At 44.4% G+C, this 15646-nt stretch overlaps 1 protein-coding gene across 1 annotated transcript in view; it reads left to right on the forward strand.

Annotated features, from left to right (window-relative positions):
• Positions 1–15646, forward strand: part of OXTR (oxytocin receptor) — a 105986-nt gene that overhangs the window by 62197 nt on the left and 28143 nt on the right. The window contains exon 2 of the transcript XR_009260728.1: positions 8831–9038. The gene's annotated coding sequence lies outside the window, so the exon portion shown is untranslated. The remainder of the gene's footprint in view (positions 1–8830; positions 9039–15646) is intronic.

A 15646-nucleotide genomic window follows, 5' to 3' on the forward strand; every position in this document is an offset into this window, starting at 1 on the left:
GAATAGAAGGAACTTCCCCCAAACATAAAAAGCCCACGTAACCTCATACTTAATAGTAAAAGATTGAATGCTTTCCCCTAAGAGCAAGAACAGGATAAGGATGTTTACTCTCACCATTTCTATTCAACATCATATAGCAAGTTCTAGTCACCTCACTAGACACCTCACTAAAAAAGCATTAGAAAAAATAAGAGAGTTTATCAAGGTTGTAGAATACGAGCTCTGTATATAAAACTATTTTTATTTTTATATAGTTGCAGTGAGCAATATGAAAATGAAATTAAGAAAAATGATTCCACTTACATTATCATAAAAAATAAAATACTTAGGAATTATTTTTAATAAAAAGTACAAAATTTACACTCTGAAAATGATATAACCTCACTGGAAATTAAAGAAGACCTAAATAATCGAAAGGCATCCCATTTTCATGGATCAGAAAACTTACTAATGCTAGGAAGGTAGTACTTTCCAAGTTGATCTACAGATTTAGTGCAGTCTCTATCAAAATCCCAGCTGGCTTTTTTTTTTTTTTTTTTTTTAAATTTATTTATTTTTTATTTTTTAATATATGAAATTTACTGTCAAATTGGTTTCCATACAACACCCAGTGCTCATCCCAAAAGGTGCCCTCCTCAATACCCATCACCCACCCTGCCCTCCCTCCCACCCCCCATCAACCCTCAGTTTGTTCTCAGTTTTTAACAGTCTCTTATGCTTTGGCTCTCTCCCACTCTAACCTCTTTTTTTTTTTTTCCCTTCCCCTCCCCTATGGGTTTCTGTTACGTTTCTCAGGATCCACATAAGAGTGAAACCATATGGTATCTGTCTTTCTCTGTATGGCTTATTTCACTTAGCATCACACTCTCCAGTTCCATCCACGCTGCTACAAAACGCCATATTTCATTTTTTCTCATTGCCACGTAGTATTCCATTGTGTATATAAACCACAATTTCTTTATCCATTCATCAGTTGATGGACATTTAGGCTCTTTCCATAATTTGGCTATTGTGGAGAGTGCTGCTATAAACATTGGGGTACAAGTGCCCCTATGCATCAGTACTCCTGTATCCCTTGGATAAATTCCTAGCAGTGCTATTGCTGGGTCATAGGGTAGGTCTATTTTTAATTTTCTGAGGAACCTCCACACTGCTTTCCAGAGCGGCTGCACCAGTTTGCATTCCCACCAACAGTGCAAGAGGGTTCCCGTCTCTCCACATCCTCTCCAGCATCTATAGTCTCCTGATTTCTTCATTTTGGCCACTCTGACTGGCGTGAGGTGGTATCTGAGTGTGGTTTTGATTTGTATTTCCCTGATGAGGAGCGACGTTGAACATCTTTTCATGTGCCTGTTGGCCATCCGGATGTCTTCTTTAGAGAAGTGTCTATTCATGTTTTCTGCCCATTTCTTCACTGGGTTATTTGTTTTTCGGGTGTGGAGTTTGATGAGCTCTTTATAGATTTTGGATACTAGCCCTTTGTCCGATGTGTCATTTGCAAATATCTTTTCCCATTCCGTTGGTTGCCTTTTAGTTTTGTTGGTTGTTTCCTTTGCTGTGCAGAAGCTTTTTATCTTCATAAGGTCCCAGTAATTCACTTTTGCTTTTAATTCCCTTGCCTTTGGGGATGTGTCGAGTAAGAGATTGCTAGGGCTGAGGTCAGAGAGGTCTTTTCCTGATTTCTCCTCTAAGGTTTTGATGGTTTCCTGTCTCACATTCAGGTCCTTTATCCATTTTGAGTTTATTTTTGTGAATGGTGTGAGAAAGTGGTCTAGTTTCAACCTTCTGCATGTTGCTGTCCAGTTCTCCCATCTTCTCTGTATCGTTCCAATTTTAGTATATGTGCTGCCGAAGCGAGCACCCAGCTGGCTTTTTTGCACAAATTGATAAGTTGATAAAATTCATAGAGAAATGTAAAGGGCCCAGGACAACCAAAACCCAAAAAGAACAAAGTTGAAGAACTCACACTTCTTGATTTCAAAACTTACCACAAATCTGTAGTTATCAAGACAGTGTGGTACTGGTATAAGGATAGACATATAAGTAAATGGATTATAATTGAAGGTCCAGAAATAAGCCATCGTAATTATGGTCAGTTGGTTTTCTACAAGGCTTCTGAGACCATTCAGTGAAGAATAGTCTTTTCGACAAATGGTTCTGAGAAAACTGGATATCCACATGCTCACGAATGCTCATGAATTCGAACCTCTATCTCACACCAGTGCAAAAATCAACTCAGAATGCATCCAAGACTTAAATGTAAGAGCTAATACCTTAAAACTCTTAAAAGAAAACATACACGTAAATCTTCCTGACTTTGGATTTGGCAGTAGTTTCTTAGATACGACACCAAAATCACAAGTGACAAAAGAAAAAAAAATAGATAAATTGGACTTCATCAAAATTGAAAACTTTGGTGCTTCAAGGAACACTATCAAGAAAATGAAAAGACAACCCACAGAATAAGAGAGAATATTTACAAATCATATATCTGAAAAGAGGGTTGTTTCTAAAAAAACTATAAAGGACGTTTATAATCCAATAATAAAAAGATCGCACAATTTAAAAAATTGGCAGATGGGGTGCCTGGGTGGCTCAGTTGGTTAAGCGTCTGAATTCAGCTCAGGTCATGATCTTACGGTTCGTGAGTTTGAGCCCCACATCGGGCTCTGTGCTGACAGCTCAGAGTCTGGAGCCTGCTTTGGATTTTGTGTCCCTCTCTCTCTACCTCTCCCCCACTTGTACTCTTTCTCTCTCTCTATCTCTCAAAGGTAAATAAATATTTAAAAAAATTTAAAAAATTGGCAGAGGACGAATAGGCATTTATTCAGACGAGATATACAAATGGTCAGTAAACACACAAGAAGATACTCAACATCATTAGCCACCAGGAAAATGCAAATCAAAATCACAATAAGATACCACTTCACCTCCAGTAAGATGACCATAACCAAAAGAGAAAGATAATAACAAGTGTCAACAAGGATATGGAGAAAATGGAACCCTCATGCTCTGTTAGTGGGAATGTAAAATGGTGCAGCCACTTTGGAAAACAGTGGGGACATTCCTTAAAATGTTAAGCACAGAGTTGTCATATGCTCCAGCATTTTCACTCCCAGATATATACCCAAGAAAACTGAAAATATATGTTCATAGAAAAACTTGTACCCAAATGTTTATAGCAATAGTATTCATTACAGCAGTCCTTCCTTATCTGTGGTTTTGCTTTCCATGATGTCATGTTAGTCATGGTCAAGCACAGTCCAGAAGCAAATGTTCCTCCTTATGACATACGGTCAAAAGGTCAGTAGTAGCTCAACGCTACATCACTATGCCTATGTCATTCACTTCACTGCATCTCATCACACAGGCATTTTTAAAAAAAAATTTTTTTTAATGTTTATTTATTTTTGAGACAGAGAGAGACAGAGCATGAATGGGGGAGGGTCAGAGAGAGAAGGAGACACAGAATCTGAAGCAGGCTCCAGGCTCTGAGCTGTCAGCACAGAGCCCGATGCGGGGCTCGAAGTCACGGACCGTGAAATCATGACCTGAGCCGAAGTCAGATGCTCAACCGACTGAGCCACCCAGGCACCCCATCATCACACAGGCATTTTATCATCTGATACCATCATAAGAAGGATGAGTACAGTAAAGTAAGATATTTTGAGAGAGCGACCACATTCACATAACTTTTATTACAGTACATTATATGATTGTTCTATTAGTTATTGTTGTTAATCTCTTACTGTGCCTAATTTGTAAATTAAACTCTATCATAGGTATGTTTGCATAGGAGGAAACATAGTATATATATTTAGGGTTCAGTACTAACCATGGTTTTAGGCATTCCCTGTGGGTCTTGGAACTTATCCCCTACAGATAAGGGGGGGTTACCGTATAGCCCCAAAGTGGAAATAGCCCAAATATCCATCAACTGAATGGCAAAATAGCTACACAATGGAATAGTATTTAGCAATAAAAAGAAACGTAATACTGTGACACATGCTATGGCATGGGTGAACTGTGAAACCGTTACACAAGGTAAAAAAGTCAGACAGAAATGGCCACATATTGCATTACTCCACTTACATGAAATGTCCAGGCAACCCATAGATACAGAGAGTATGTTACTGGGTGCCTAGAGCTGGGAGGTTTGGAGAGAAACAGGAAGTGTGCTAATGGATATGAACTTTCATCATAAACTGATGAGAATGTTCTATAATTGATAGTGTTGATGGTTGGTGTGTTACTTTCACAAACTTGGTGACCTAAAACTTGTTATCTTACAGTTATCGCAAATTTGTTATCTTACAGTTATGGGGGTCAGAAATGGGAAATGGATCTCCCTGGGCTAAAATCTAGGTTTCATCATGGCTGCATTCTTTCTAGTCTATTCTTTTGCTTTCTTTCTAGTGTATTTCCTTGTCTTTTCCAGCTTGTAGGCCACCTGCACTTTTTGATTTGTGTTCTCTTGCTCCATCTTCAAAAACAGCAATGTAGCATCTTACAGCCTCTCTCTGACCCTGACACTGACTCTGCTCCCTACCCTCTTTCATTTGTAAGGAACTTTGTGATTACTTTGGGTCCACCTGCACGATCCAGGAAAATGTCCCCCATCTCGAGGTTCGCTGACTAATGATTCTAATTTCCCCTTGCTGTGCAGCAGAAGAGATTCACAGGTCCGAAGGATTAGGTCATGGATGTCTTGCCTACCTCAGGTGGCAAGTACTGCTGGGACTTGAATATGAATGAAGGTTCCAACACTTTGTAGGAGCGGTCATTGTATTCTTCATTGCTACACATTTAGAGTAAACAATGCCAGTGGCACTTAAAAATGTTCTGGATGAAGCATAAAAAATGCTGATTTTATTAAGTATCAATTTTTGAGACTTTCAAAGTCTGGGTGATGAGATAGGAAGTAGGCACAAAGCACTTGTGCATATGAAATATGGTGGTTGTGACAAGGAAAAGCACTTGTGCAGTTAGGTGCTTGAGTGTGAGTTGTACTAACTCCTTTTTTAAAAAAAAATTGTTAATGTTTATGTATTTTTTTTTTGAAAGAGAGAGAGAGACAGAGACAGAGCGTCAGCAGGAGAGGGGCATATAGAGACAGAGACACAGAATCCAAAGCAGGCTCCAGGCTCTGAGCTGTCAGCACAGAGCCCAACATGGGGCTTGAACTCACGGACCGTGAGATCATGACCTGAGCCAAAGTTGGATGCTTAACCAGCTGAGCCACTCATGCACCCCGGACTAGCTCCTTTTTTCATGGAACATAGTTTTTACCTGGAAAGAACTAGTGAAAACAAACAATGGGTATCCATATTTGGGTATCTGTCAGACCCCTTCTCAAAAATGAATGAACTAGACTTGTCACTCCAAAGAAAAGAGTTGACAGTATCTGTTGACAGTGATCGAATTAGAGCTTTTTTTTTTTCTTTTAATGTTTATTTATTTTTGAGACAGAGAGAAACAGAACATGAACGGGGGAGGGTCAGAGAGAGAGGGAGACACAGAATCTGAAGCAGGCTCCAGGCTGTGAGCTGTCAGCACAGAGCCTGACGCGGGGCTCGAACTCACGGACTGTGAGATCATGACCTGAGCTGAAGTCGGATGCTCAACTGACTGAGCCACCCAGGCGCCCCCAAATTAGAGCTTTTAAGGGAAAATTATAACTTCCAAAAACTTGTATATACCTCGCTGAGCTTGATGGTTTCCTAATACCTAAAGATACTCCCAATGAGATCATTGGTGATATGAATAATGTGAGTTTTAAAATGTTGTTTGATGAAATTTACCAACATTTGGAACATCTGCATAACTCAGTGAACTAGTATTTTTCAAATGGCCAACCAGTGCAGGATGTTATGTCATCATGCATGGGTAAAATATCCATTTAACAGGAAAGATCACCTAATGAGTTTTGATGTATCAGTGTGTTAGAAGTTCATTGATATGGTTTCAGTTTCCACAAGGCTGCTAACCTTTTTGAAACTATGGCTTTGTTGAGTTTTAGTGTAGTACCAAAGAAAATCCACAATTACTGAAAAGGTGTAAAAATACTCTTCCTTTTTCTAACTACATATCCAAGTAAGGCTTGTTTTCCAACCTATTCTTCAACTAAAATTTTATATTGCAACTGACTGAATGTAGAAACAGATACTCTAAATCAGTTGCCTTCTATTAAGCCAGGTTTTTAAGAGATTTGCAAGCATATAAGCAATGCTATAATTTTTTTGTTTTGATGCAGTGCTTTTAACAAAATGTAGTGGTTTTAATGAACAAGTTTTTATTACTTAAAGAAATAAAATCTTAAAAAAAAAAGGGTGGGCACTTAGCTGGCCGAGTCAATAGAGTGTGTGACTCTTCATCTCAGTGTTGTGAGTTTGAGCTTCATGACAGGTGTAGAGATTACTTAAAAAAATAAAATCTTAAAAGAGGTTTGTATATCAACATGTAATTGGTTTATTATTTTTTTAAAAGAATTAATACATATTTTAAAAGTTTCTCACAGTTAAGATTTTTAATACTGTTATTTTCAATAAAATAACTTATATAAATAAAAGCTCCTTGGTAATTTTGAAGAGTAGAAGGGTGTCCTGAAACTAAAAATTTTGAGAAGAGCTGTATTATTGTATGTCATTGAGCAGCAGTAGCTAATTAGTATACTCTCTGGTGGTCATTTGTCCACTTAGCATAGTAATCTTTGAAAATATCCATCATTCCAGGGGCGCCTGGGTGGCTCAGTCGGTTAAGCGGCCGACTTCGGCTCAGGTCATGATCTCACAGCCCGTGAGTTCGAGCCCCGCGTTGGGCTCTGTGCTGACAGCTCAGAGCCTGGAGCTTGTTTCGGATTCTGTGTCTCCCTCTCTCTGACCCTCCCCCGTCCATGCTCTGTCTCTCTCTGTCTCAAAAATAAATAAACGTTAAAAAAAAAAAAAAAAGAAAATATGCTTCATTCCATCAGTAGATGAACAGATAAAGAAAATGTGGGATATGTATGTTTATATATATAAAGTACTGTTCACTCATAAAAAAAAGAAGGAAATCCTTCCTTTTACAACAACATGGATGGACCTTGAATGCATTATGCTAGGCAAAATAAGACCGAGAAAGGCAAATATTGTATGATCTCATATGTGGAATCAAAAAACAAAAAAAAAGGCCATACTCATAGAGATCATATTTGTGGTTACCAAGGGTAAGTGGGGGGATTGGATGGAGGTGGTCAAAGGTACAAAACTCCAGTTACAAAGTAAGTTATTACTAGGGATATGATATCCTATATAATAACTGTAGTTAACACTGCTATATGTTCTATCTGAAAGTTGCTAAGGAAGTAAATACTAAAATCATTCATGACCAGAGAAAAAGCATTTTCCTTCTTTTTGATATCTATATGATGGATGTTATGGAAACCTATTGTGGTAATCATCTCACAATATATACAAGTCATTATGCTGTATACCTTAAACTTACACTGTATGTCAATTACATCTCAATTAAACTGAAAGAAAAAAAAAGAAAAAAACCTGACAACACCTTAATCTTGAATGTATAGTGCCCAGAAGTATGAGGGAATAAATTTGTGTTGTTCAAGAAAAAAAAAAAAATCTGTAGCATTGTATCATTACCCTGCTCAAACCTTCAAATTTCTATTACATTTAGACATTTAGAAAGAAGTCCAAACTCTTCTGCTAGCCCATGAGGTCCTACATGATCTGGGCCATGTTGACCTCCTTGACCTCATTTCTTCCTATTGACTCTCAGGTCACTACTCTGGCCACAGTGTCCTTCACACTACATCAGATTGTTGCTGCCTCAGGGCCTTTGCACTTACAGTTATCTCTGCTTGAAATGTTTGTCTCCTGAATCTTCCCATAGCACACTCCCTGTTCATCAAGTCTTTCCCCAAGGTTAGCTCTTCAGATTGTCCCTCCCTCACCTCCTCATCTAAAATAGCAGCTAAGTCTTTCTCCATTCCTTTCCCTGGATGTTTTTTCTTCTTCAGAGTACTTATTCCCTCTAGCTATTATGTTACTGTTCTATGTGTGTGCTTGTTTATGATCTGTTTCTCCCCCTGGAATGTAGCTTCACAAGGGCAGGGACTTTGCCTACCTTCTTCACAGCTGAATCTCAAGGACCTCTGTGTATTTAGAGGTTATTTTTGATTGTGGCAGAGCATTTTCCAGGAAAGGTGGGTTGGACATCATGCTTTGGGCTCTACTTCTTTGAGAGCCATGGGTTCAGACTTGAGGGTCAGTTTTGGGTCTGAGAGAGGCATTAGGACCAGGTGTGGTCAAGGGTGCAGCCTAGTTGACGGCTGGGGCCCAGAAATGAAAGGAGTCTCACTGCTCTGGACTCGTTGTGGGAACCTCTAAAATGGGTCATTTCTGGGAAACATCTGGCATACTCGTCCATTGCCCAAGCTTTGCAGTCAGGCAAACCTGGGTTCAAACCCTAGCTCTGTAACCTGGAACAAGTTACTTAGCTTTCTCCCAGCCCCCAGGTCTTAAATGTAGAATGAAGGAAATAATAGGATATACTTTCCAGAATTTAATTGAGATAGTTCATGCAGAGCTCTCAGTAAGCATACAGTTAGCACTCAGTAATGACTGCCATGCTGCCACTGAGGATAATGATTCCCTAGTCTCAATTTCCTCTTCTGAGGAGTGGGGATTCCTGCATAAGGACCTCACAGAGTTGTTTTTTAAGCTCTAACAAGCTAATAGACCGGAATGTGCTCTGAGGAAGAACAAAAGCAGGACAAATGTGGGAGGCTGTTCTGATCTGGCCTTCTTTATAAAGGATATTTGGCTCCCTGCAGACTCTGAATTGTGCCAGCTGGAGGATCCAGGCTTTGCTGCTGGGGCTCAGTTCCCCCTGCCCGGAGCCTCATTTGGACGCAAGTGGTGGCCATTCCCTGTCTGGACACCATGGGCAGCTGTTGGAGGGGACGACACAATGCCCAGCTGTTTCCAGGCCAGATGGGACTCCCTGGAGCTGCAAACCCTGCCTGGGAGGGCAGAGCAAAGGTAAGGCCGGATGACAGGATCAGCAGCAGCACTCTTGCCCCTCTTTTCCCTGGTGGGTGGCCTGTCAGGGAGCAAACCCTCCCCTTACGTTTGAATTGACCAGGCCACTTAATAATCTTTTCATTGAGTCTGAATTGCAGAAAGCCCTTCAGGAGCAAGAAAGCTGGATGAAGCCTGGGGTATTTCTGTGCACATGGGTAGGGTCGGGTGTCCACCCTGCTGCACTCCATACCGGAAGTTAGATAAGTTAGATTCGAGGTAGGGTTTAGGCTAAACCTAACTGAGGCCAAAATTACTTAATTTGGGTTAAACATTAACCCCAAGAGGCAATCTGATGTAGAATATGACCTGGGTTTGGAACTAGCTTCCCCCCACTCCCCAGGCTGGATTTGAACTTCCCTTGCCCCACCCACATACTATGCTTGACTGAGGGGACTTTTGCAACTCAAGTTCATTTACCAGAAGTCCCTCTTTAAATGCATATTCCTCGAGAAGGAAAATAGCATTGACTCTCTAACCTGGCAGTAGAGATAAGGGATTCCAAGAGCTTCTTCCTAGAATCCCAGACACCTGGGAGAAGGGATGCAAGAGAGAATTGCCCCTGCCCCAGGCCTTACTGTGTCCCCCCACAAACACTCAATAGGCGCTTACTGAGAATCTCTCTCATGACAGGTGCTTTTTGTACACTCTCACATCCTTACAACATTCGACAAGGGAAGGTATCCTTGTCTCCTTGCTGCAGCCGAGAAGACTGCCTAATGCCAGGCCTACTGCCAGTCCCAGGACCTCCGTGTCTGTGGCCATTGGTGTATTAGGCAGGTCATTCATCACGTGACTTGCACACACATGACATGCTAGGCACGGGGAGACAATGGTAAAGGCAACGAGACCTGGCTTCTGCCTTTGGGGACAGGCATCGGTCAGCCATGTGAAATCACACCTGTGCAAAGTGCCGGGAAGGAGAGGTCTGCAATTCCACACGAGGTCCTGATGGGGTCAGGAGGGTGTGGTGGGTCTGCTGGGGTATGATGCATGAGCAGGTGCAAACTTGGCAGTGGCTGAAGCTCAGAGAACTGGAAAGACGGTGGTTCAAGACAAGGCAGCCTGGTGGCAGGGGCTGGGCCACTCAGGTGCCATGGGCTGTGGCAAAGCACCTGATCTTTATCCCTGGGGCTGGGGGAGGACACTGGGCTGTTATCAACAGAGGATGATTCATCATGATGAGGGAGCATAAGGCAAGCTGGGGGCAAAGCACAAGCCAGCACACCCACCCCCCAGGTGGGACAGATGTGACATTCTTCGGACACTCCTGGCTGCCCAAGGACAGGGAAAGGAAAGAAAGCAGACGGTTGACTGATAGAGATCACAGTCATGCAGGACAGGAGTCTCCTTCAGTTTATGGATAAATTAGTACTGCAAGAAAAAGGCAATCTTATCCATAGCCTGATCTCCAGAAACCTATAGACTCTGTTTCCTGGAGTCCGAATATCACCCTCATCAAGATGTAAGGGGGTTTAAGTGTTTGTCATGGTGATGTGGGAAACAAAGGCAAATGAAAAATTAAATTCCCTTACCACCCATTGACAAGTCCTAGAAACAGGCAGAGTGACCTTTTGTAGGAGCTCAGCTGCCTTGATGATGACACTTTTCTAAGGGCAAAAGGGAATCTTGGCTTAACATTATGCTGACCCCCCAGGATCCTGTAAATCTACTTTAACATATAGAAAATTCTTTTGGAAACTTCCTTTATCTCAATTCCTCCAAGATATATGCTGGCAATCATACTCTAAGCTTATGGCCCCCTGATGTACATCTGAAGGGTCTCATGACTGAGGTTATACTAAATGGTAATTAATGGTATTTTCCTAACAAGACCTAGCCCCTCAAGGTCCTGGAGGCCTTGCTTCCAAAATTCCTTACAGATTTACACTGTTCCTAAACGCCTCCCAACCTGAGGGTATATAATCAGTTACTCATCACAACCCCAGTGCAGCTTTCTGCCCATGGGTCCTGTCCCCATGCTTTAATAAAATCACCTTTTTGCACCAAAGACATCTTCAAGAATTCTTTCTTGACTGTCAGCTCCGAATGTCCTGCTATCACCCCAAAACACCATCAATCACATGTGACATTAAAAAAAATTTTTTTAGGTTTATTTACTTTTGAGAGAGAGAGAGCGTGAGCGGGGGGGGGGGGGGGGCAGAGAGAGAGGGAGACACAGAATCCGAAGCAGGATCCAGGCTCCAAGCTGTCAGCACAGAGCCTGACATGGGGCTTGAACCCACAGACTGTGAGATCATGACCTGAGCCGAAGTCGGATGCTTAACCGACTGAGCCACCTAGGCACCCCTCACAGGTAACATTTTAAAAAGTAGCTCTGGGGGCTCCTGGGTGGCTCAGTTGGTTGAGTGCCCACCTTGGGCTCTGGTCATGATCTTATGGTTCACAAGTTCGATCCACGCATCAGCTCATTGCTGTCAGCACAGAGCCTGCTTGGGATCCTCTGTCCCCCTCTCTCTCTGCCCCTCCCCTGTTCATGTGTCCTCTCTCAAAAGTAAATTAAAAAAACATTAAAATAATAAAAAATAAACAACAACTCTGGCTGCTGTATGGAGAGCAGGTGGGAGGGGCAGAAGGTTTTGCAGCTGCCCAGGAAGTGTGTGTGACGGCAGCTTGGAGTGGACTGGTGGCATGGAAACCGGGGATGGGGACAGCTGCAAGAGATACTGAAGAGGCATAGAGGACTAGATGGTGTGAAAGGAGCCTCTGGGAAGGCTGGCTTCACGGGCATGCAGTCCATGCATCAGCACAGGCCCCGTCCTCAGAAGGCCCCACCCCTGCTTTAATGCTCTTGTGTCACTGTTGTGAAATTCTCAACAGTGTTTGACCAAGGGACTCTGCATTTTCCCTTGGTGCTGGGTCCTGCAACTTAGGTAACTGGGCCTGCCTCCTAGGGCTGGACCCAGGGATCTCAGGGTCCCCACCCCCCGAGTTCCAGGCAATCTCAGAACCAACTCATCTGGAGTAGGTGCCCAGCCCCAGGCCCCATAGGGCTCACTGCCCAGGGCCATCCTGCTGAGCATGAATCACAGCTTCAGCCCTAGGGGCCCGACCCTGCAAGGAGTGAGCAGAAACCAGGGCCATTTTTTATCCTATTCTGGCCTCACTTTTATTCTCTGAGAAATAAAGGGGATATAAGATAGGATTTCTAGAGTCCTTTCTGGCCCCAGCATGCTGTCTTTGTTCTGGTTCCTGCTGACCTTTCCATGCTGAGCTAGGTGCTCGGGACTGCTGGGATGTGTCCATGCCAGCTCAGAGGGGTAAGGCAGCGCCCTTGCTGGTCTTCTCTGTCACTTGCCGGATTTTCCCCCATTAGAAATGCACTGTGAGGTCAAATTAAAAGCACTCTGGGAGCAGTAATATTCATGGCTCTTTTCAGCTGGAATTTGAGTGATGTGATCTTTACTGGCAGGGGCAGGGGGAGACTCATTAAGAGAGGACAGAGCCCCCCCCCCCCCCATAATCACAGTTTGGTGGGCCAGGAGTGACAGTGCTGGGGACTGTTTCTGCTGGCCTAAAACGCATGTGCACCTCTCTCTGCAGAAGTGGCCTTGTGGTCTCCACTGACCCTGCAGCTTGCAGAAGTTTCTGTTCTCATTTCTTCTAACCGGCTTGCCTCAGTACTTGGCATCTTGTTTTGGACTGTGTGATTTCTTGAGGACCAGTACCCTTGGCTACTAATCTGGGACCTTCAGCAAAAATTTTGGGGTGTGATGGGTATGTGGGGTAGGGGCACATGGAGGAAATTCTCACTAACAGGGTTTTCTGGTGCTCCTGTCATAAGCAGGCCCTGGCTCACTCAAATGAAGGGGACTGTGAAGTGAGCCTCAAGCGTTTTGGCTTGGGGTAGAGAGGACAGGTTCCAGCTTGATCTTCTGGACGCGGCCATTGGTTTCTAAGCTGCAGTCTCCAGACTTCTGGGCATCCTTGTAGGCAGCGACCCCCTGACAGCTGCTGGTACCCACCACGGGCCAGGCGCCGTTCTAGCTCTTGTTTCATCAGATCTTCTTGAAGAACTTAGTAACCTGGTGTGATTGCGTGTTTTCCACAAATGGCACAACAATACTCTTGGTCTTATTTGCCCCTGGCGCCTCCCCCTGAAAGAGGCAGAGCCCAGTTCCCCTCCTCCTGAATGTGGGTGGGACTTCGTTACTGCCTCACTGAAAAGAATGTGGTGGAGAGTTGCACTGTGACTTCTGGTGACCCGGCTGCAGCTGCCTTCCGGATCTTTCCCTCTCTCTGTCTCTCTCTCTCTCTCACACACATGATACTTGCCTTTGGAACTCAGCCACCATGTGCGAGGCAGCCTAGCAGCTCATTCACAGGCGCTCTGACTGCAGCCCCAGCTACGACCCTCCAGAACCAACCACTACCCGCGTGAGACCTGGCCTTTATGAGCCATAAATGATTCCAACCCCAGCCTTTGAGTTGTTCCAGCTGATGTTGAATGAAGCAGAGTTGGGCTATCCTGGCCAAGTGCTGCCCAAACCATCATTTCATGAGCAAAATAAATGTTGTTTTAAAGCACTACCTTTTGGGGCAATTTGTTATGTAGCCGTAGTCACTGGAGCACATGGCTATTATCTCCATCTTCGCCTGTTAGTTGAGTTAAGTGAGGCACAGGCTGGGGCTGTCTCTCAGGGTAACACCGTGGGTATGTGGCAGCATCAAGACTTGAATGTAGGCCTGCCTCGTCCCTCCACACAACGCTGGTTCTAGGGGCCATGCGTCTACCTAAAGTGAGCCTGCGTGAGACAGTTCATTGAGTCCTCCTCTGCCAGCCTTGAACTTTACGGGAACCCAAAGGCAGAGATGAGGAGACCTCAGGAGAGCTGGGGGTTTAGCAGCGTCCATTTGGGAGGTAGCAGAGGGAGTGGCTGTCCAGTCTCTGGCACCCACGTCCAGAGTTCCAGAACTCAGTTCTCAGAAAAGGAGCAACAGACTAGGAAGGAGCAGAGATCTGTTGTGACACCAGTTAACCGGGCAATCTTGGGCAGTCGCTTTTTGTCATGTGCCTCATTTTCTCCATTTGTAAAGTGGGCAAGGTGTGGGATTTGACAAGGGGATGAGCAGGAAGGGTACTACCAGGAGGGGACAGGCTGCTTGAGGGCAGGGAGTGTCGGGGGTCCTGTGCACGGAACTGGGCCTGCTGTGGGAAGCAGAGGAGGCAGGCGGGTGGGCCAGGGGCTCACAAGGGACGGTGGGGTGGAATTAAGAGTGTGCTGGGGACTGGAACTGTGTGGTGTTTATGCCATGTTGGAGAGATGGTCTGGTCAGCAGGGAGCTTACTCAGCACCCCAAGCCTGGCATATGGGTCGCAGCTCAGCCTGTGTATCACTGGGTGACATCAGGTAAACCCTTCCTCCTTTCCACGCCTCAGACCTGTCCTGTGGAAATGTACGTAGATGTGTGTCTGTTCTTGCTAGTCCTAGTGCCCTGGAATCCTGGGGTCCTGCCCTCATCAGGTCTCCTGGCTCAGCTCTGGGATGTTGCTCTTAAGGAAAAGCTCCCGCACCTGGGCTGCCTCCAAGAGTACAGGCTGAGGGACCCTGGCTGTCCCGTCCTGGATGGTGCATCTTTCTTGTGAGGACATGTTGCTGGAGCGTGGTCCTTTAGGATGCTGTTGATGAAGTGTCACAAGCACCTTACAGGTGGAGAGAAAGTGCTGTGTGCTTGACAGCTACGGGAAGAGCTGGGGGTGGGGCAGGAAGAAGCAGCTGTTCTGTTCCCTCTGTGGCCTTCCAAGGGGGTCCCCACTGCAGGACCAGGACACAAACTAGCTGCCCAGCCCCCACTGGAGGCTTGCAGGGAGTGCCCTGACTTCTCCAGTATGTTAGGGAGAACACTTTGCACAGCAAAGGTGAAGCAGAAAGTGGAGGCTGGAGTTATTCACATCAGTCTGGGATAAGGCTTTTTGGAAATAGAATTCCCTTTCATGTTGCAAAAATAATCCATATGTGCTGCAAATACCAGAGATAACTGCTGTTGGTGTGTTTGTAACATCCTTTAGAGAGAATTCTCCTCCTCCTTCCTCACCCTCCCCTCTCTCCCTCCTCCTTCCCTCCCCTCCCCCCTCCCCATCCTCCTCCTCCTCCACCATCTTCTTCCTCTCTCTCTCAGACAGACAGACAGACACACACACACACACACACACACACGCACCCATTCTGTGTCAACTAACACAGATCCCCCCTGTCATTTTTAACCTTTCTGTCACTTTTCACTGGAGGTATATAACAGTCTTGTTCCATTTGTCCTGTTTCACTGTTATCATAATGTTTGATTGACATCTGTATACATATTTCTTTGCCTTCTTGCCCAATTGTGTCCTTAAGTTATGTCACTAGGAGGATTAATCGCTGTGTCAAAGAGTACCCAAGTTTTCAAGGCTTTTCATACAGACTGTCCCATTTCCTTCAGAGGAGGCTATTCCGAAATGCATTCCCGTCAGCAGTGTGTGAGAGCGTCAGGTCCCCACCCCCCGGGGTCTTTTTCTTGTTCATTCTCACCAGTCTGATAGGTGAAAAATGGTATTTCAGTTGTTGAAG

The sequence above is a fragment of the Neofelis nebulosa genome, chromosome 4 (genome assembly GCF_028018385.1).
Source record: "Neofelis nebulosa isolate mNeoNeb1 chromosome 4, mNeoNeb1.pri, whole genome shotgun sequence".
Lineage (NCBI taxonomy): Eukaryota > Metazoa > Chordata > Mammalia > Carnivora > Felidae > Neofelis > Neofelis nebulosa.